Raw genomic sequence first — 22,552 nt, forward strand, 5'->3', positions numbered from 1 at the left:
TGGAGAGAGATTTGTTAGTGGTACAGGATTTTTAGAGTGATGAATGTATTCTGAACTAGACAGAAGTGGTGGTTGCACAACATTGTGAGTGTACTAAATGTCACTGAATTTTTCACTTTAAAATACTTATTTTATGTTATGCGAATTTCACCTCAATTTGCAAAAAACAGGAATGCAGGACTAACACATGTGACAACATATAGGAACTTTGAAAATATTAAGTAAATGAAGACAGACATTAAAGGCCACAAGCTGTAGGATTCCTTTTATATGAAATATCTAGAACATGCAAATCTATAGACACAGAGAGATTGGTGGATGCCAGGGGATGGAGGAAAAGAAAGAATGGGAAGTGACAGCTAATGGGAATAGGGTTTCTTTTTGGAGTAATCATCATTTTTCAGAATTAGATAGTAATGATGGTTCTACAACTTTGAGTATACTAAAATCTACTGACTTGTACACTTTAAAAGGACAAATTTTATGGTATGTGAATTATATTTCAAATTAATCTTAGAATGGGGAAGGGGAGAAAGCTAAGGATCAGTACTTACAAAGCTAATTACTTATTAGAACACAAAGGAGATCTCAGGAGTGCCAAAATATATTTATAACCCTCTTTCTCTATCCATAAGATAGCCAAACTGTAAATTAAAACAGCTAAAAAGTAAAAATCAATCAATCAATCAAAATAACCTATGAATCCAGCCACTGGGAAGCTTTTTAAAATTCAACTTCCAAATAACTCCTCAATTAAAGAAAAATCCACAACTGAAAGCACAATATTCAGAAATGACTGATAATAAAACATTACATATCAACGTAGCCAAAGCAATACTTAGAAAATCAAGAGACTCTATTATGGACAATGCTGCTATGAACATTGGGGTGCATATGGCCCTTCTCTTCACTACATCTGTATCTTTGGGGTAAATACCCAGTAGTGCAATGGCTGGATCATAGGGTAGCTCAATTTTTAACTTTTTAAGGGACCTCCACACTGTTTTCCAGGGTGGCTGTACCATCTTGCATTCCCAACAACAATGTAGGAGGGATCCCCATTCTCCACATCCTCTTCAAAATTGTTGTTTCTTGCCTTGTCAATTTTTGCCATTCCAACTGGCATAAGGTGGTATCTTAGTGTGGTTTTGATTTGAATTTCCCTGATGGCTAATGAACATTTTTTCATGTGTCTGTTAGCCATTTGTATGTCATCATTGGAAAAGTGACTGTTCATATCTTCTGCCCATTTTATGATTTGTTTATTTGCTTCTCGTGTATTGAGTTTGAGAAGTTCTTTGTAGATCTTGGATACCAGTCTTTTATCTGTAGTATCATTTGCAAATATATTCTCCCAATCCGTGGGCTGCCTCTTAGTTTTTTTGACTGTTTCCTTGGCTGTGCAGAAGCTTTTTATCTTGATGTAGTCCCACAAGTTCATTTTATCTTTTGTTTCTCTTGCCTTCGGAGATGTGTCATGAAAAAGGTTGCTGTGGCCGATGTCGTAGAGGTTGCTGCCAATGCCCTCCTCTATGATAAATCGTGGAAGGAGCCGAGATGCCCTTCAACAGATGGCTGGATTAAGAAGATGTGGTCCATATATACAATGGAATATTACTCAGCTATCAAAAAGAATGATTTCTCAACATTTGCTGCAACATGGACAGCACTGGAGGAGATAATGCTAAGTGAAATAAGTCAAGCAGAGAAAGACAATTATCATATGGTTTCTCTCATCTATGGAACATAAGAACTAGGAAGATCGGTAGGAGAAGAAAGGGATAAAGAAAGGGGGGATAATCAGAAGGGGGAATGAAACATGAGAGACTATGGACTCTGAGAAACAAACTGAGGGCTTCAGAGGGGAGGAGGGTGGGGGAATGGGATAGGCTGGTGATGGGTAGTAAGGAGGGCACGTATTGCATGCTGCACTGGGTGTTATACGCAACTAATGAATCATCGAACTTTACATCAAAAACCAGGGATGTACTGTATGGTGACTAACATGATATTATAAAAAATATATTATTATAATAAAAAAAAAGAAAAGAAAATCAAGAGACTCAAATGTACTTATCAGAGGAAAAAAGAGTTTTGAAAATAAATTATTTGATGTAAGACAGAACAATAATTACAACAAAAAACCCTGAATAAAAAGAAAATAAATTTTAATAGCCAAAATTAATGAAGAAGCAAATGAAAAATCAAGTGCATTAAGGGGCACTTCGGTGTCTCAGTCAGTTGAGTGTCCAACTCTTGGTTTTGGCCCAGAGTTTTAGTCACGAGATCAAGCCCCAGGTTGGGCTCTGCAATCAGCGGGGAGTCTGTTTGGGGATTCTCTCCCTCTGCCCTCCCCCAACTCGTGTGCATGTGCATGCTCTTGCATGCGCTCTCTCTCTCTAAAATAAATAAACCTTTAAAAAAATTAAGTGCATTAAGTTAAACTAAGGATTAATTCATTGAAGAAATTTATATTGATCAATCCCCTGAAAATTTCAACAAGGAAATAAAATACAATAAGAATCAAAAAGGTTAAAAAAATGCAGATAAAGATGAAAGATATGGAGGACAGTATTACAAACAACTTCAATAAATGAAAATTTACTTGAAACAGATATTTACATGAAAATCTAAGTTGCCAAAATCAACTCAAGAAAACTTGGAAACCCTAGGCAGTAAGCTGTAAAGAAACTAAAAGGATGTAAAAAGTGTATCTAAAAGAAACACCAGGGCCTAAGGTTTTTATCCCTTTCCTTAAAGGGATGAAGGATAACAGGTGCCATTTTATCTTCCACCAAGGTCTGCAGATGCCAAGTGGCTGGAGTTCCCTAACTTTAGTAAACAACTGACACACACACACTCAGGTAGTTTTGCACTCAAACTCAGACTTAAATCCCCCTTTTGACTAAAGGAGTTGATAAAATACCTGTTTTCAGATACTTCCTATCACACATACACACAATAACACAGAAAAGAGAGACAGAGAATCAACAGATGAACACATTGAGATGGCACAACATTAGTGGCCTGAATGTCCAACAATTTTCTCTTACTACCTTACAGAAGAGGACAAGTGTCAATTGCCCTAATAATTCAAAATATTGAAAGGGAAATGGAATTTTTGCTTTTGCTACTATTTATCTAGTTATTGTTAAAACTTAAATTCAGGGGTGCATGGGTGGCTCAATTGGTTAAGCATCTGCCTTCAGTCAGGTCATGATCCCAGGGTCCTGGGATCGAGCCCCACATAGGGCTCCCTGCTCACTGGGGAGCCTGCTTCTCCCCTTCCCTCTGCCACTCCCCCTGCTTGTACTCTCTGTCAAATACATAAATAAAATCTTTAAAAAATATATTAAAAGTTAAATTCAAAAGGTTCCCTAGATCAAAAATACTCTGGCCACTGATTAAATGTTATTTTTTTCCAATATAAAGACTATAGCCAATACAATTTACATAATCAATACAGAAAAAATTTATACAATTTTAAGAGTTAACACCAAAAGAACAAAACAGCTCAAATGGCCAGATTCACTTTTCTGCTTATCTTTGATTATTCCCAGCCCCAACTTACATAATAGACATTAAATATAGCTAACGAGAAATAAAATGGAAGATAGTTTCATCAACATGACAACTCTGTGAAATTAACTTAAACTCTATCACAAACTTTAAAATGACTTTTTATCAGTCATTTTAAAGTCCACCAACAGTTGGCTTATATGAACAAACTCAGAAATAATACACAGAAACTACTGACAGTGGTTACATGTGAAAAATAAGACTAGAGGTCTGTCAGAATGGAAGTTAAAGATACCCGTCCTTGAATATGTTTTTGTATTTTTAAAATTTTTTGGCAATTTTCAATAAAAACTAGTTACAAATTTTTTAAATTATATATAAATTTAAAGCCATAATGAATCAGTGTAATCACTCTATTAACAGGTTTGTGTGTGTGTGTTTTTGTTTTTTGTTTTTGGCATATCAAGACCAAGTATTAATCAGGTAAAGAATTTATCTAATTAAGCTAAGTTTTTATGATTAAAACTATATTCAAATAAAAGGGTTAAAGAAAAAATGTTTACTGAAATTTACTGATTTAAATAAGATTATAAGAAAGTAATATTTCTAAAGAGATATATACATATCAGATAAATCTGATTCTTCTAGAGTGTTTTGTGGTTATTTTTGGTGGATCCAGTTTATGTCATCCTACTTTAACATTTAAGGAGAATTTTCAATACTAATACACACTCATGTATATTTTATGATCTTATGTGTATTTTTTGGGTGCATAGTTCTGTGAATTTTATTTAAATTCAATTAATTAACATATAATGTGTTATTTGTTTCAGGAGTACAGGTCTGTGATTCATCAGTCTTATATAATACCCAGTGCTTATCAAAACACATACCCTCCCCTCAATGTCCTTACCCAGTGATCTTACACATATTTTAGAAATAAGCCAGCTAACTATAGCTCACACAACAAAAAAATAGCCACAAATGAGGACGTTTTGACATTTCTAAGGATACACCCATCATTCTACATCTAACAGTCTAAACTTGAAAGTTTCTATACTTTGCAAGCAAAATACTGATGCTAAACCAATCCAGTGCCATTTCATTCACAGACTTCACACACACACATACACACATACACACACACACACACACACACACACACACCCCTTGTTCCACAAAAGTCAAATAAGGACATTAAAAAAAAAAATCAGTTCATAATTTTCCCTTCCACCTTTCCTCAATTCTATGACTCTGGAGTAATCAATGTTAACATTTTCGGTCAGGCTCTTCCATATTTTTCTCTCTGCCTTTACATTCCTTTTAAAAAACAAAACCAGGATTATACTTGATTTATTATTACTTGGCAACTATCATTGTTCTGGTAATTTTGTGTTCAAGCTTACTCAACCATATATTAAGACATACACATTCTGGTTATTGGAACACTTTGCTCAACAATGCTGTAGTACACAATAGTTAAACAGTTATACATTTACCAAGGCTTTTATTTTTGTGGAATAGATTCCCTAAAGGGCAATTGCTGGATTAAAGGATGGATACAAACACACAGTTTTTAAAATTTGTAATAAACGTTAACATATACTTTTGCAAAAGGCCTTAGAAAGTATCAATCCTTTCTTTTTTATTAATTTTTTTTAAAGTAGGTTCCATACCCAGCATGCAGGGCTTGAACTCCCCACCCTGAGGTGAAGACCTGAGCTGAGATCAACAGTTGGACACATAACCAACTGAGCCACCCAATGAGCACCCCTAGAAATTCTCAATCCTTAATCAGTATCTGTATCTCAATCCTACCAGGAACTCAGTCTCATCATGGCCAAACAGGTGCTGATAGGTTGCTGATTTTCCCATACTCCAGCTAAAAAGTGATGTTACTATTATTTTTTTTTTATTTTTTTGCTACTACACCGATGGACAAAACAATAATTTTGCTGTTAATACCAACTTCCTGGGGGCACCTGGGCAGCTCAGTTGGTTAGTGTCTGCCTTCAGCTCAGGTCATAATCCCAGTGTCCTGGGATGGAGCCCCACATCAGGATCCCTGCTCCACAGGGAGCATGCTTCTCCCTCTCCCTCTGTCTGCTGCTCCCCCTACTTGTGCTGTCAAATAAATAAATAAAAATCTTTAAAAAAAAAAATAAACTTCTTTTTCTACTAATGAGATTATCTACACAGATATTATGAATCTGCATGTCAGCTTATATCCTTTGTCCACTTTTAATGTAGTGTTATTTTCTTATCAATTTGTGAGAGCTCTCTGTATATTAGGACTATTAATCCTTTGTTAAGTGTCAGGGGTTTTTTTTTAGTTTTTTTTTTTAAGATTTTATTTTTTTGAGAGAGAGAGAGAAAGAGAGAGATAAGGAGCATGCGGGGAGAGTAGAGGGAGAAGCAGACTCCTTGCTGAGCAGGGAGCCCTATGTGGGACTTGGCCTGAGCTGAAGGCAGATGCTTAACTGACTGACACCCAAGTGTCAGTTTTTCCACTGTATATCACATCTTTCCTTTTATGTGCACACTGTTTTCTTACAAAAACCTGAATTGTTATATATTTAAGTGTGTCAATCTTTTCCTTTATACTTCTTGGATTTCCTAACTTGCTTAGTTCTGCTCCATCCTCCAAACTGAAAAAAGCACTAGAGCTTCCTAGTGGCTAAGAGCCTGGGCTTTGTGGTCCTCATACTTTGGATTAAACCTTATTTCACCACTAACTAGTTGTGAATACTTGGGCAAGTTCCTAATTTGTCTCCTCAACTATAATGAAAGTACCTACTTCATAAGGTAGTTAGGGGAGGGATTAAATTAATATATGTCAAAACCTTAGAACAGAACATACAGAATTACTCAAAATGCTTGTGTTTATTATTTTAAGTTGGATCTAGAATTAACAACGGTCCTAACTTTACCACGCACAGAATCACTAAAGCAGCTTGTTAAAATATAGATTGTAGAGCCTCACGCTCAGAGTTTCTGATTCAGTGAGTCCACAGTAGAGACTGCATTTTTTAATAGGGTTCCAGGCCATGCTGATGCTGCTGGTTGTGGGCACCTCACTTTCAGAACCACTTATTTAGGATTAAAAGAATGTTTCTTAATCTCTAAAAAGTTAATGTTACAGTATATGGGATCAGTTTTCCACAGATGTTGATTTCCAGTTTATTTAATTACATCTCCTTATCGTACAGATAGTGTACATGGGATATATATTTATATTGGTTCCTTTCACGTCTGAAAATACCTTGGCCAGGTATGGGATTCTCAAATGCACTTTTTTCTCTCCATAGAGAGAAATGCCAATGTTGACTTATCTTTCATTTCTGTTCTGTCTACAAGCTTCTGATCATCTGTATCCCTGATACTCAGGAATCTCATCAGGAAATGTAACTTTTGCTTGTTATTCTTTCTTCAGCTCAGAGATATAGTCTTCTATCGTTTTTTACTTCTCTGCTTTTTTCCTTCCAGAAATCCCTTAATTCATATATTAGATTTCCTGAGTATATATTCTAAGTCACTCACAGTTTTACTCATGAATCCCACTTCTGTGTATTTTTCCTTTTTTCACTGTCAAATACTGATTAATCACTTACGTACCCAAGACTATTTTAGGCCACACGGCAGTGAACAAAATCCCTGGCCTCACAAAGTATACAGTCAGGTAGGGGAACAGACAAATAGGAAAACAAACGTATCACTTAATTTCCAACAGTGTTAAGTGCTTAGAAGAAAATTCAATAGAGGAGAGGCTCTTTTAGAAAGAGCAGTTTGTGGTCAAGAAAGGTCTTATCAGAGGTGGTGACGTTTGAACAGATAGGAGAATGACCCGAGGAAGCTTGGGAGAATACCCCTCAGGCAGAGAAAGAAACCAGCAACTACTGAGAAAAGCCCTAGGTTAGAAGTGGGCCCTAGAGATCGCAGAAAACAGGAAAGCCAATGTAGCTGGTGTTAAGAAAATGCAGATAGGGCAAAACAACAGTTCTCAAACTTCTTGGTCTTGGGATTGCTTTACACTCTTAAAAATTACTGAGGATCTCTAAAAGCTTTTGGTTATATGGGCTATATCTATTGATATTTACCATACTAGAAAATAAGAGAGAGAAATTGTTAAAGTATTCATTTAATAAGAAATCCATTATGTAACATTTTTAAAGTACATTGTCCAAAACAAAAAAAAATTAGTGAGAAGAATGACACTGTTTTACATCTTTACAATTCTTTTTAATGACTAGCTTAATGGAAGATAGCGGGACTCTAATATGTTTCTGCATTAATCTGTAGCAGTAACACACATCAATGAACAACTGGAAACTCCATTTTACATTCACGAAAATCCAACTAAAAATTAAATAACATCTTGGCATGTTTTATATTAACATCCTGGTATTTTTATACCCCTGTGGATCCTCAAAGAGCCTTGGGGGCCTCTGGCTATCCCCACATTTTGAGAATCACTAGTTTGGAAGATAAAGTGACAGAGGCTGGCAGGGGCCAGATTATACAGACATTGAAAATCATAGTTAAAAAGTCTAGGTTCCCTTTTAAATGAATGTGGTTTTCTTTTCTCTTTTCTTTTTTTTTCTTTTCTCTTCTTTTCTTTTTTAAGATTTTATTTATTTGAGAAAGAGCACGAGGGGTGGGAGAGACAGAGCAAAGGAGAGAGAGAAGGCTGACGCGGCTGGATCCCACTTAACCGACTTGACCAAGCCACCCAGGCTCCCCTTAAAGTGTGGTTTCCTAAACAAAAAAGCAACATAAATTACATCTTAAATGATCACTCCCATTGCTATGTAGAGAAGACAATGTAAGATGGCAAGACCATTTAAAAGCTTATTGCACTAAATGGGGAGATGAAAATAGCTAAGACTAAGGTGGTGGCAATGAAGTCGTGAGAAGTGGTATGGTGGTTCAACATAATATTTCAAAGGTAGTGCCAATGGAACTCACTAGAAGATTGGATCCTGGATATGAAGAAAAAAGATCTTACTTATCTTGCAGAACACAAATTTGGTTCTTGGCCATTATTTCTTTTTTTCAGTTTGTCTCTGAAATTTATACATTTGGGAATTAGTTTCGGAGAAAATTCTCCTGGCTCCATGTTTGAAATTTTTCCTTTATCAGATTACTTCTTACCATTTGCCCTGCTATCACCTTAGTCCAAGTGACCATCATCTCTCCCCTAGAATCTCCAATGATTTGTTCACTGAATTCACAGATGATTAAAGTAAAAAGAAAACAGGAAATTGTGGATAATGCATTTTAAGTATGGCTGACGCATGCAAAAACACATGGAACTCCACTCAAGAGCATTTAATCAAACAAAAGGCATAGGACAATGCATTTTTATGTTTTAAATTAAAATATGGTATTTACATCTTAATTTCCTTAAATTTTCCTTAAAAATTTTTCCACTTTAACCATCTTGAATTAACAACCAACTGCTGGTACTGATAACATAATACAAGCACTTACTTAAATAGCAAATGTAAATAGCAACATACTCTTCCTTCGCTCTTAAAGGACATCTCAAGTTTAAAGATCACAGCTGTGGAGGTAATACACATTACTAATCTATGAAAACTCAAATAAACCTTAAATTGATAAAATATTCAAACAGGAAAGAAATGAGGTATTTGCACATGTAATTCCTGTAAAACTCTCTAGTTGTTGTAAAAAGAACAGAATGTCTACAGCCCTTTCTATTTAAAATATAAACAAGTTCTAGATCCAAACCTCTGTGTTGCTTTAGTCAACTTTGTTGATTTTTATCTCAAATAAGGAATAATAATATTATTTTTTTCTTTAATTTTTTTGAGTATAGTTGACACACAATGTTACATTAGTTGCAGGTACGCAACATAGCAGTTTGACAAGTCTATACATTATGCTATGTTCACAAGTGTAGCTACCACCTGTCACCACACTGTTTTTTTTTTTTCTTTTAAGCATAACTGAACTACCTGCTTCAAAGGAACACATAAAGGATAAATTTCCCTCTAGCTCTATGCTATGTAAAGCAAAGCAGTCACCTGATCTTCCTATTTCCTTGCCATCCCCCCCCGGCAAACATTCTGCACTGTGATCAAGGAGTCTACCTTTAACATATAGTTAAGATTTTAGCTGTTACATTTGGAATCCACCATAAGATGCCCTTCTGTACCATCTTACTAGCTCTTGTTTAGTAATACCTTATAACACCCTGTTATCCCCCCAGGGCAATTCTGTATTTCCTCCAGTTTCCTTTATTTACTTCTCCAGTTAGCCGTGTGAGATATTTTAAGATCTGACCTTTAAACTATGGTACACATTTTTTCAAGGCTTCTAAAAATGTTTTTAGGTATTTCTAGCTATTTAACATTGTTTAAATACTCAGTAAATGTGAGGCACTGTTGGAGTGCCAGACACATAAAACTCTGTCCCTATGCTTACAATGTATTGGAGAGACTTTTATTTAAACTATTCTAAGCCCACATTTTGTTTCAGTTCCCTTTTCTAAAGATGAATAACCACACAATGGATTATTTTGGCTTTTTCCCTTCCTGATAAACTATTATATGTACTCGAATGGTGATTACTTAATTATATACTGATTTATCCACAGACCTTTTTGCCCACTAACTAGAACTAACCCAAAATATGTTGTATATGTAAAATAAAAAGATAGCCATTTTATCGCATGTTCTGTGCTTGTCAGGTTATAAGTCAGGATACACACACACACACACACACACACACACACACACACACATATATACATACATACACGTTGGCTCATTTGATCATTACAACACAGTAAGATAGTATGTATTGCATTTTATAAATGAGTGGTAAGGTTCGTCAAGGTTAAGTAACTTGCCCAAATTCACAGCAAGAGGAATTTGAATCCAGATCCATCTCGCACAATAAGAAATAAAGATGGCATCTTCAATAAAGGCTTCAAACAAATCACAAATCCAATGACCATCTATGGTAGACCCTGACAATAAAACAGGATTTAACCAACATATCCATTATATGCAAAGAACTATAGGCTTTGGAGACATGGAGATAACCAGATTCTACTTTTTAGATAACAGTTTAAAAGGAGACATAAGCTATCTTTCACTTCTCTAGAAGACCCTAATTTAAGTCAGTTCCCCATTATAGAAGTTCTTAAACTTCCAGTTTCTTTCTTTTCTTTCTCTCCTTTCTCTCTGTTCCTCCCTCCCTCTTTCTTTCTTTTTCTTTCTCTATTTTATTTTTCAGTAATACCTACACCCAACATGGGGCTTGAACCTACAACTACAAGATCGAGTTGCATGCTCTACTGACCAAGCCAGTCAGGAGCCCTTTCTTAAACTTCCTGGTTTCAGAATCCCTTTTAGTTGACTAAAATCCCTCTTAAAAATTATGGAGGACCTTTCAGAGCTTTTATTCATGTAGGTTATAGCTTTCAATATTTACCATATTAAAAATTATAACCAAGAAATTTTTATATTTAATTCATTTAAAAATTACACACAAACCCGTTAACTCAACTGACTTTTTTTTTTACAAAAAAAGCTACATTTTCCAAAACAACAAAATAATGAACAGAGAAACTGCTATTTCTTATATTTTTTATAATATCATTAGTATCTGTCTTAACAGAAGGCATCTGGATTCTCTTATCTTCTGCATTCAGTCTACTCTACTGTCACACATTTTATCACTGGCTCCTCAAGAGAGAATGAGAGTGAAAACGCAAGCAATATCTTAGTATTATTATGAAAATAGTTTTGAACTCAAGGACCCTCCAAGGGCATCCTTTACTATTCTTTCCTAGCACTTTTCAAAAATGTATAATTACATTTGTGTGCACAGATTTTGTTCAAGGTCTATAATATCTCTAGACTACAGGTCCCATACTGACTGTCTGTTTTTGTACATGAATATGTCCACAACGTCTACACATTGTGCCCAACACATAGTCATCACAAAAATTTCTACTGAATTATCACACTATAATAATATTAAGAAACTACTGTGGTTAAAAGAGGGTAAATGGACAATATGTGTCTGAAGGCAAATTTGAAAGGCTTCCTATTTGAGTTGGATCTTAAAGGATACTTGGAATTTTGTTAAATATGTGGGTGTAAGGGTATTCCAACCACAGTAAACAATCATCAGTGGCATCTAGGTACAAGTTATGTTCATAATTAAGTATTGTAATAATATGGTTTGGCTATAGCATAGGTAGGAGGGGCTTGGGAGGAGATAAAGATAATAAAGGTAAGCTGAAAAATCTTCAATGAAGTTTGGCTTTTGTTTTAAAAGCCAAATGGTAAATATCCATGGTTTAAATTCCTTACACCACTATTTACTAGATGGGCTTGGATATGTTTATTCCAAATCTTATCCTGCTCATAATTCATAGGGCTATTGTAATGGTTTTATGAGATCATAATTTTATGTGTTATTTTGTTTACTGTCATTATTCTAAACTATTATCCTTTCTCCCTGAACTACTACTTACAAAAGTATCTTTAAAAAAAAAAAAAAGATTTATTTATTTGAGAGAGACAGAGAGAGAGAAAGAAAGTGGGGTGCAGGGGGAGGAGCAGAGGGAGAGGGACAAGCAGACTTCACATCAAGCGCGGAGCCAAGCATGGGGCTCAATCCCATGACCCCAAGATCATGACCAAGACTAGGATACTTAACCAGTTGAGCCATCCAGGTGCCCCTACTTAAAAAGGCGTCTCAACTGGTTTCCCCATTTCTTTTCCCCTACTCCCATTCCTCTCTCATCCATTCTCCACAGTCAGAGTGAAATCCCTAAAACTCAAATCTGATCACATCACTTTCCCTGCTTAAACCCTTTAATGGCTCCCCAGTGACTCAAAATAAAACCTAAACTTCTTAGCACAGATTACAAGATCCTAAATGATGCCGCAATGCCTACCTCCTGCCTTAGAGTCACTATTCTTCCCATCTCTTACTCAATAAACTCAACCACACTGACCTTCCAACAGGAAAGCCTTTACACAAGCTATTTTTGCTTCTTGGAAAACTCTGCCCAGCACTTTCCAAAGAAGCACAGCTTTTCCAGATAGAAGAGATCTTTAGATCTCACTTCCTCAGAGAGGCCTATCCTGATCACTCTCCCCTAGTCTATACACATTAAACTCCACAGTACCTGGTATTTTTTCCTTTGGGCACATAATCACAATTCAGAATCAGTGTGTATGTATTTTTTTATAATTTGTTTAATGGACATCTCCTGATTACAGAGACCACATCTAAGCCAGCATATACAGTAATTTTTTAAAATTTGCAGTTTTTATTGTTATAAATGTCTTTTGATCTGATTAGACATATATTTTAGATGTTTACTCTGGCAACAATGTTTAGGTTAACTAACAAGCCAGAGAGGCACTAGAGGCAAAGAGTACCATTAAAAGCATGCCACAATTATAGGCAAGAAGTAATGAGAGTCTGAACTACTGTTGATAGATTTAATATCCTCACAATAATCCTGTAAGGTAGCAAGGAGGAAGCTAAGGTTGCTCTGAGAGAGTAAAAGGCCATTCCCTAAGACAAAGTTTTAAAACTCTTCGTGTAATAATACAGCTATGAGTTTAGATGACAGAAAAGTAGGAAGCTGAGAGAAACTTTAATTCCAACTTCACAAAGTAAATCACAATTGTAATACTGAGGTGGGTACAAAAGAAACCCCTTTATTCAATGTAATAAAGTCTGGTGGTTGGTTAACTAAGAAGGTTCGTTAAATCAGAGAATCATAAGCAATGACAGAATCTTAAACATCTTAAAACTGTAAAATGAATAGTCATTCTCCAATCCCTGATGTAGGGCAAGGGATCTTCCCTTAAATATAACCCACACCAAATCCCACGGCAAGTATTTTTTTCAATGGGAACTATCAGTTAACCTGATGAGTTGGTTAAATGTAAGTCAGTTAAGAGAACTTAAACTATTTTCCCCTTTTGAATACTATAGTTGAAATGATGCAAACTGAATAGTAGTTAACAATGTGATGGCCAAATGCATGATTACACCTATGAGGGCACACAGGACACTCTTTATTAGGGTTATAGGCAGACGATATTATTTAGTAATGTATTCATCAAGAAAATTAAGAGAAATTCAGATTTTTCATATTTAATATTTACAGAGCCACCCTCACGTAGGGTTAATAGATAGATATGTCAGATATAGTTAAGAGGTATGTGGAAGACCTGGCATTCCATGAGGCAGAGTGCTTGATGGTGGTGGAGTTCTCATTCTTCTTTGCACATTTGTCTTACTGTGACATGCTATAGCTTAAGTACTGAGTTAAGTAAATGTATGGTTATTATATAGTTTTAACTAAAGTAAACCTTATGAAACAGAAATGAGGCTTGAAAGGAATTCATACCAAAAAAAATCTAACACTACTGCTGCTAGAGAAAAAGGCAAAGCTGAAATGTTGTGTGCTCCCAGTACAAGCTGTTTGGCAGCCACAATCAGGATTAAAACAATGATCTGATGCAGTGGTTCTCAACCAGGGGTGACTCTTGGCAATGTCTGAAGATATTTTGATTGTTAGAATTGAGGGGAGGGTACTATTGGCACCCAGTAGGTAGAGACCAGGAATGCTGCTTAACATCCTATAATGCAAAGGACAGCCCCCCAAGCCAAGAATTATCCACGCCAAAATGTCAACAGTGCCCAGTCTGAGAAATCCTGAAGAAGAAATTTATTTTTGTACAGAACTCACGTGATTTATAAGACAGACAGACACGTAGTGGGGGTAATGAATTTTACGGATAATACAAAAATTTCTGAAGTCTGAAGATTCAAGCAATGAAAGCTAATAAAGAGATATCAGTACATTGACATAAGTAGAGTTTACCAAAATTCTAATTTAAATTCCTAGCTAACACTTTGGAAAACAGTGTGGAGGTCCCTCAAAAAGTTAAAAATAGAGCTACCCTATGACCCAGCAACTGCACTACTGGGTATTTACCCCAAAGATACAGATGTAGTGAAGAGAAGGGCCATATGCACCCCAATGTTCATAGCAGCATTGTCCACAATAGCTAAATTGTGGAAGGAGCTGAGATGCCCTTCAACAGACGAATGGATAAAGAAGACGTCGTCCATATATACAATGGATTATTACTCAGCCATCAGAAAGAACGATTACCCAGCATTTGCGGCAACATGGACAGGACTGGAGGAGATTATGCTAAGTGAAATAAGTCAAGCAAAGAAAGACAATTATCATATGGTTTCACTCATGTATAGAACATAAGAAATAGCAGGGAGATCGGAAGGAGAAGGAAGGGAAGAATGGGGGGTAAACAGAAGGGGGAATGAACCACGAGAGCTTATGGACTCTGGGAAACGAACTGAGGGCTTCAGAGGGGAGGAGGCTGGGGGACTGGGATAGGCCGGTGATGGGTATTAAGGAGGGCACATATTGCATGGAGCACTGGGTGTTATACGCAATGAATCATGGAATACTACATCAAAAACTAAGGATGTACTGTATGGTGACTAACATAACATAATAAAAAATTTATAAGAGAAGTAAAAAAATAAATTCCTAGCTAAAAGAATCTGGTAAAGAAATGTTTTATTCTCGGGCACCTGGGTGGCTCAGTTAAGCGCTTGCCTTCGGCTCAGGTCATGATCCCAGGGTCCTGCGATTAAATCCCGCATCAGGTTCCCTGCTTGGCGGGGAGTCTGCTTCTCCCTCTCCCACCTGCTCATACGCATGCACTTTCTCTCAATAAATAAATAAATAAATAAATAAATAAATTCTTAGAAAAAAAAGAAAAAAAGAAATGCTTCATTCTCTAGGACAAGCACAACCCAGGATATTAAATTGATTCAAGATAATAATCCAGACTGAAAACCATCAGTAGGAAACCAGTCAAGGTGCCAAAAGTATAAAGAGAACAACATGAGCCATCAATTGTGGTTAACAAACTCACAAGAAAAGTAACTGCAGGTGATACAACAGTAAGTGGGGAGGCTCCCACAGCATGGTGGTTAAGAGCATGGCCTCTGTAATCACAGTGCCTGGGTCCAAACTCCAGATCTTCCACTTAAGCAATGTACCCCTAGCCAAGTTGCATAACTTTTCGAAACCTACTGCTTCATCTACAAAATGGGAATTACAATATCTAATTCTTATGGCTCTTGTGAAAATATATGGTACAGCATAATAATTTAGAGCACAAGCTTTAAAATGAGAATTTCAGCCCTGACACTTGTTGGCTCTGTAATCCTGGACAAAGTACTTAACTCCCAAGTGTCGGTTTCTTCATCTATAAAACATATTTCAATCAAAATACGATAAATTTTATTATATAATTATGTAGAGAAGAGTTTATAAAACGTATCTACAGTTTAAAGAATAACTGTGAAGTTAAGAAACAGTACTGCCAGTACCTTAAAAGCTTCCCACATGTCCCTTCTCAATCACATCCACTGTTTGCCACTCCTCGGGTAATCACTATTACTCTTCACTTTTGTGGTAATTATTCTCTTGATTTTCCTTATAATTCTGTAGCTATATTTGCATCCCTGAACAATACAGTTAATTCCATGTCTTTGAACTTTTTATAAATAGAATCATGTTGCATTAATTTTTTGTGACTTGTAACGTTTGACTAATATATTATGTTTGTAGGATCATACACATCGGTGAAGGAGCTGTGTTTTTCCCTGGTCTATTTGAACTAAGTTTTTATTAAACTAATAAGAACAGATACTACACTTGATCTTAGCCAAAAGGCCAAGAAGTGACAAATCAAATTTTTATTCCATAAGTGAATACAACACCATGATTTACCTATATAATCCACTGCTGATGGACATTTGAATTTTTTCCTTGTATTCTGGAGTTAAAATGAATAATGCTGCTATGAAGAGTCATAACCACATGCCTCCTAGTCCACATATTCACAGATTTTCTCTAGGGCAAAGGCTGGTTCTCAAATTATGATTCCTGGACCAGCAGTACCAGTACCTGGGACTATCAGGCTCCACCCCATTTCTCCTGAATCCGAAACCCTGGGGGTGTGGCCCAGCAGTCTGTTTTAATAATCCTTCCAGGGGATTCTGATATCAAGTTTGACAACCACTGGTCTAGGTTAAATACCCAGGAGTGGTATGGCTGGTTGTAGAACATCCTATTATTTTCCGAAGTGGTTCTTCTAATTTATATTCCCACCAGCAGTGGAAGAGCTCCCACTGTTCCATATCCTCACCAATGCTTGATACTGTTCAAATGTTTCATTTCTGCCAATTTAATCTGTATAAAATAGTCTCCCATGGTTTTAATTTCTATTTTCCTAATTGTTGATGAGATTAATGATCTTTGCATTTGCTTATTAGTCTTTTTTTTTTTTAATTCAAATGTCTGCTCCAGTTTTTTGCCCTTTTTTCTATTTGGTGTTATGACTTTGTCTTAGTGATTCATACTTCTTTAGGTATATACTTCATACCAGTTGTCCACTCCTTATATGTTGTGGTAGGTAACAAGATTAAGTTATTTGTGGCCTCCATGCTGGGAAATCTCTCTCACTCTCTTTTGGATCTTTCACTGTGGAAAAACCCAGCTGCCACTCTGTGAGGTGACCCTGTGAAGAGGACCATGTGAGTGAATTTGGATGTGGATCTTCTGAAGCCCCTGCCACAACCACTTGAGGAGCACAGGAGATTCGCCCTCGGTCCAGCCTTAAGCCAACTACAGACCTAGGTGACTGACACCCTGACTTCAGCCTCTTGAAAGACCATGAGCCAGAACCACCCAGCTAAGCTGCTCTCAGACTTCTGACCCACAGAAACTGTAAGATAAATGTTTACTGTTTTCAGCTGCTAAATTTTGGGATGACTTACTACACAGCCATGGGTAATTAATACCTGGATATTACAAATATCTTCTATTCTGTACCTTGGTCTTTTCAGCCTCTTAAGGGGGTCTTAATAAACAGAAGCTTCTATTTTCAATGTAGCCAAATTTATCGATTTTTATGGTTTTTGATTTTTGTTAAAGATTTATTTGAGGGAGAGAGAGTGAGTGGGGGTGGGGAGCAGAGGGAGAAGGAGAGAGAATCCTGGGGTCCTGGGATCAAGCCCCCTGTTGGGCTCCCTGCTCAGTGGGGAGTCTGCTTGTCTCCCTCTCCCTCTGCTACTCCCTCTCTCTCTTTGGAATAAATAAATAAATCTTTTTTAAAAATAAAATAAAATTTTAAGGGGCGCCTGGGTGGCACAGCGGTTAAGCGTCTGCCTTCGGCTCAGGGCGTGATCCCGGCGTTATGGGATCGAGCCCCACATCGGGCTCCTCTGCTATGAGCCTGCTTCTTCCTCTCCCACTCCCCCTGCTTGTGTTCCCTCTCTCGCTGGCTGTCTCTATCTCTGTCAAATAAATAAATAAAATCTTTTAAAAAAAAAAATAAAAAAAATAAAATAAAATAAAATAAAATTTTAAAAGCTTTCTGAGTTTGTCTTTTTGTATTTAACCTTCGATCTACTAGGAATTGATTTTTGTGCACAGTAAGAGGGAGTTCAACTTCATTTAATACAATAAGCAAATGTTTCAAACAAGTATATCCTTTCCCAACTAATTCACCAGCTTGTATTCACCCACATACCTCCACATAAGCATATAAGATTCATTAGAAACCTCTCAGTTCACCTGTCATTTTGTTACTCATTTTCCCTTTTCTTTTTGTAGGCTCCTCAGACACCTGACACACAGGCTAGGCCGCAAAATCCAGGCTTGTAGGACCCTCTAAGTCACCCTCCCTCATTCGCTCTCCAAGGTTGCAAAACTGCTCAAGACAACAAGCAGATCCTCCCTCCCTTTCTAACAAGGCTGTAATCCAATTGACACTCTTAAGGATCTATTTAAAGTAAAACCTGCCTACTTCTAAGCTTCCTACTGTTAAAAGAAATCGAAATAAAAGAAAATATAAAGAAAACACATATACAACTAGGAATTTTTTTTTTTTTTTAAGTAGGCTCCATGCTCAGTATGGAGCCCAATGCAGGGCTTGAACTCACAACCCTGAGATCAAGAGTTGGACATTTAACTGACTGAGCCACCCAGGTACCCCATAATCAGGAAAAATTTTAAATATAAAAATCAGATAATAAAATTACAGTGATAAGTTTGTTGGCAGTCCTGGCACTCACCTGGTATTTTACAAAGTGGTATATTAAAAATCTTAGATATCACTAGAAATGGATTTGAATGTGATCTTTGGGTAAGAGTCATGTCTAATGTTCACTAAGATAATAACCAGGGCCCAGCAGTGCCTCACATGTAGCAAGCATTCAAATTTGTTGACTGAAAAAATGGATTAAGGAAGTCTTATCTTTTTTTTTTTTAAATATTGTATTTATTTATTTGACAGAGATAGAGACAGCCAGCGAGAGAGGGAACACAAGCAGGGGGAGTGGGAGAGGAAGAAGCAGGCTCATAGCAGAGGAGCCTGATGTGGGGCTCGATCCCATAATGCCGGGATCACGCCCTGAGCCGAAGGCAGGCGCTTAACCGCTGTGCCACCCAGGTGCCCCAAGGAAGTCTTATCTTACTGTTCTTTAATAATAACTTGTCAATTCTTGCATCTTTTTACTTCCATAGAAACTGTTAATCATGTTGCCAAGTTCCACAGAAAAACCTACAGGCATTTGGATTTCAATACATCTACTGATCATTTTGCAAAAAAACTGACATTTTTACCATACTTAGTCTTCCAATTCGTTCTTAGTATACAATATGTACCTTCATTTATTTAGGTCTTCCTGTATGTCTCTAAATAAAGTGTAATTACCCTCTTTTATAAAGGCTTGTACATCTTAAATATTTAAAGTTCACTTTAAGTATCTCCTTTCCTAGGAAATCTTTCTGTCCTCCATCCCTTAAACACACTTTGAATTATGTGCTCCTCTTCTGTGATTTCTCTGTACCTGGGGAACACTTTAAACATAGTACAAAGTCCTTAATTCTTGACTTATTTGCTCTTACCACTAGATTGTAACCTCCTGGAGGACAGAGAGGATCATTTCTGTATCACAGCACCTACCACACAACCAGCACAAAGGAGCTCAATATTTATTTTTAAACTTTAAGCAAATGAATAAATGTTCTCAATGAATATAAAGTACAAACTCTCTGATAAGGAAAAGGACTACCATTCATTGAGTAGTTTCTATGTGCTGGGCACAACACTATACTGAATGTTTATATGCATCATCATCTAATTCTAAAAGTAAACCACCCTTTGACACATATTTTATAAAAGCTTAATATTAGTGTCACATGATGTAATGGGCATCACGAATACTGTAGTGATAGTCCTTACTGACCTGGAGGTCAGACTCATAAGCATCAGTAAGAAAAGCAGCGGTCTTCATTCATTCCGGCTGTTATAAAAATAATACCATAAACTGGGTAGCTTACAAACAAGAGAAATTTATTTGTCACAATTCTGGAGACTGGGAAGTCCAAGATCAAGGTGCCTGCAGATTTGATGTCTGGTAAGGACCCATTTTGTGGTTCACAGATGGTGTTTTCTAGCTGTAATCTTACATGCAGGAAGGGATGAGCAGGAATCCCAATCATGAGGACTCTGCACAGGAAAAGTAAGAAGACAGGAGAAATGAAAGATGCTCTGGGGTTTCAAGTATAAATTATGATAAGTGGAGAATATTACAAGAGGAGAAGAAGTAATTTAAAGGGAAAGATAACTAATTCAGTTTAGGACTTGCTGTCTTTGTGATGTCAGTAAGACATTAAGGTAAAATACTCAAGAGACCATTGGGAATGCAGGATGGACACACTGGCTCAGAGGGTAGCCTGATTGTTAAGGATGCATAGCAGCCTCTGAAAGAACAGATTCGGGTGTGCAGTAAGAAATGGAAGACTGACTTTCAAGAAGTAAGGTCTGAATGCCTAAGATAGGCAGTCAGTGACCAGAAAGAAAAAACAAAAGCTCAAGGGGGTACCAGATTCAGAGAAGATATTTTTGGTTTTGGATAGGATGACCTGGATACATTTGAAGACAAACATCAAGTAACCAGTGTCAAAGAAACATCTAAAGGGATGTGTGTGTGCACGTCAAATAGTGAGAGGGTAAGGATATGAGATAAATGAGATAAAAGGAAGAGACAGATTGTCCTGTGCTGTTCCAAACGACTAAACTAGGATGATGTTAGAACCTAGAGACAAAAGTTCAAGAAAGTATATTTCAGCTTCACATTATGAGATATCTTTATTAATAATAAAGATATTTCAGGGTGCTTGGGTGGCTGTCAGTTAAGCATCTGCCTTCGGCTCAGGTCATGATCCCAGACTCCTGGGATCAAGTCCCGCATGGGACTCCCTGCTCAGTGGGGAGTCTGCTTCTCCCTCTGCCTCTCCACCCCACTCATTCTCCATCACTTGCGCTAATAAATAAAATCTTTAATAATAATAATAAAGATATTTAAAGGAACAAACTGTCTTACTATTAAGGATATTTAATTGAATGCTTCATCATTTGTCAGGGATGCTACAGAAGAAATTTTGTCCTATGTGAGAGGTAAGACTAGGTTCCTTTGGCAATAAATTCTGACCTTACTCATACTAAGCAATAACTCCCATTCCCTCTCGTCCCAGCCCCTGGTAACCTCTATACTATTTTCTGTCTCTATGAATTTGCCCATTCTAGATATTTAATGTAAGTGTAATTACACAATAGTTCTCCTTTTGTGTCTGGCTTATTTCACTCACCATAATGTTTTCAACGTTTCCCCATGTTATATCATGTATTAGAATTTCTTTTTTTTAATTTTTATTTTAAGTAGGCTCCATGCCCAACATGGCGCTCGAACCTACAACCCTGAGATCAAGAGTCACATGCCCTACTGACTAAGCCAACCAGGTGCCCCAGAACTTCTTTCCTTTTTATGACTAATACTCCATTTTATATATATACTACATTTTATCTATTTATCTATTCAAACATTTGGATTGTTTCCACCTTTTCTCTATTATAAATAATGTTGCAATGAACATCAGTATGCAAGTACCCAAGTCTGTTTTTGATTTTTATGAGTATATATACTTGGAAGTGGAACTGTTGGGTCAATATGGTAATTCGACTTTCAGTTTTTGAGGAACTTCCACTAAGAATAACATAAATACAAAATTCACAATGAGATTTCAATTCGTGCACATTAGGATAACTATAATCCAAGGAAAGGAAAGGAAAAGGAAAAGGAAAATAGCAAGTGCTGGTGAGGATGTGGAGAAATTGGAATCCCGATGATGGGTGGTAGGAATGTAAATGGAATATTGGTGGGAAAACAGTTTGGCAGTTATTTTGATATATGTCACAACATGGATGGACCTTGAAAACATTTCACTTAGTGAAATAAGATACAGAATGTCAAGTACTGTATGATTTCACTTATACGAGGTACTTAGAATAGGCAAATCCATAAAGACGGTAAATAGAAGAGAGGTTACCAGGGGCTGGGGAAGGAAGAAGGAAGGAATTATTTTTTAATTGGTGGAATATTTTTTTTAATTGGTGGAGTTTTTGCTGGGGACGATGAAAAAATTGAGGATATAGGTCATTATGGTTAACAACATTCTGAATGTATTTAATGCCACTGAATTGTACACTTATAAATGGTTAAAATATTAATATATTTTACCACAATTTTTTAAAAATCAAAAAAATTAAATGTCAAATGATTCCTTGAGCCAATAAAAATTTATTAATCAGGACACAATGCAGAAAAGCTAAAGCTATATATCAGATATTTCAACCAGAAAGGCATTTAATACAAGGACTAAGATGGCTATCATTCAAAATATGGGAGGACATTAAAAAAAAAAAAAGGAAGGATTAAGAATCAGAAATAGCCACTGGAGTGAGGAGATAAAGGATACAATGCAAGCCAGGGGTCTAAAAGCTACTGCCATTACTGCCTCCGCATATCCATGAAGCTGGTATTAAACATTGGAATCTCGGTCCAGACACCTCAACTG

At 36.6% G+C, this 22,552-nt stretch overlaps 1 protein-coding gene and 1 pseudogene across 4 annotated transcripts in view; both read right to left on the minus strand.

Moving 5' to 3' along the window:
• BRAF (B-Raf proto-oncogene, serine/threonine kinase) overlaps nucleotides 1-22,552 on the minus strand; it is a 168,820-nt gene that overhangs the window by 124,801 nt on the left and 21,467 nt on the right. The gene's annotated exons all lie outside the window — the stretch shown is intronic.
• LOC113267308 (U2 spliceosomal RNA) lies at nucleotides 16,214-16,312 on the minus strand (annotated as a pseudogene).

This window comes from Ursus arctos, unplaced genomic scaffold, assembly GCF_023065955.2.
Source record: "Ursus arctos isolate Adak ecotype North America unplaced genomic scaffold, UrsArc2.0 scaffold_3, whole genome shotgun sequence".
NCBI classification, from domain to species: domain Eukaryota; kingdom Metazoa; phylum Chordata; class Mammalia; order Carnivora; family Ursidae; genus Ursus; species Ursus arctos.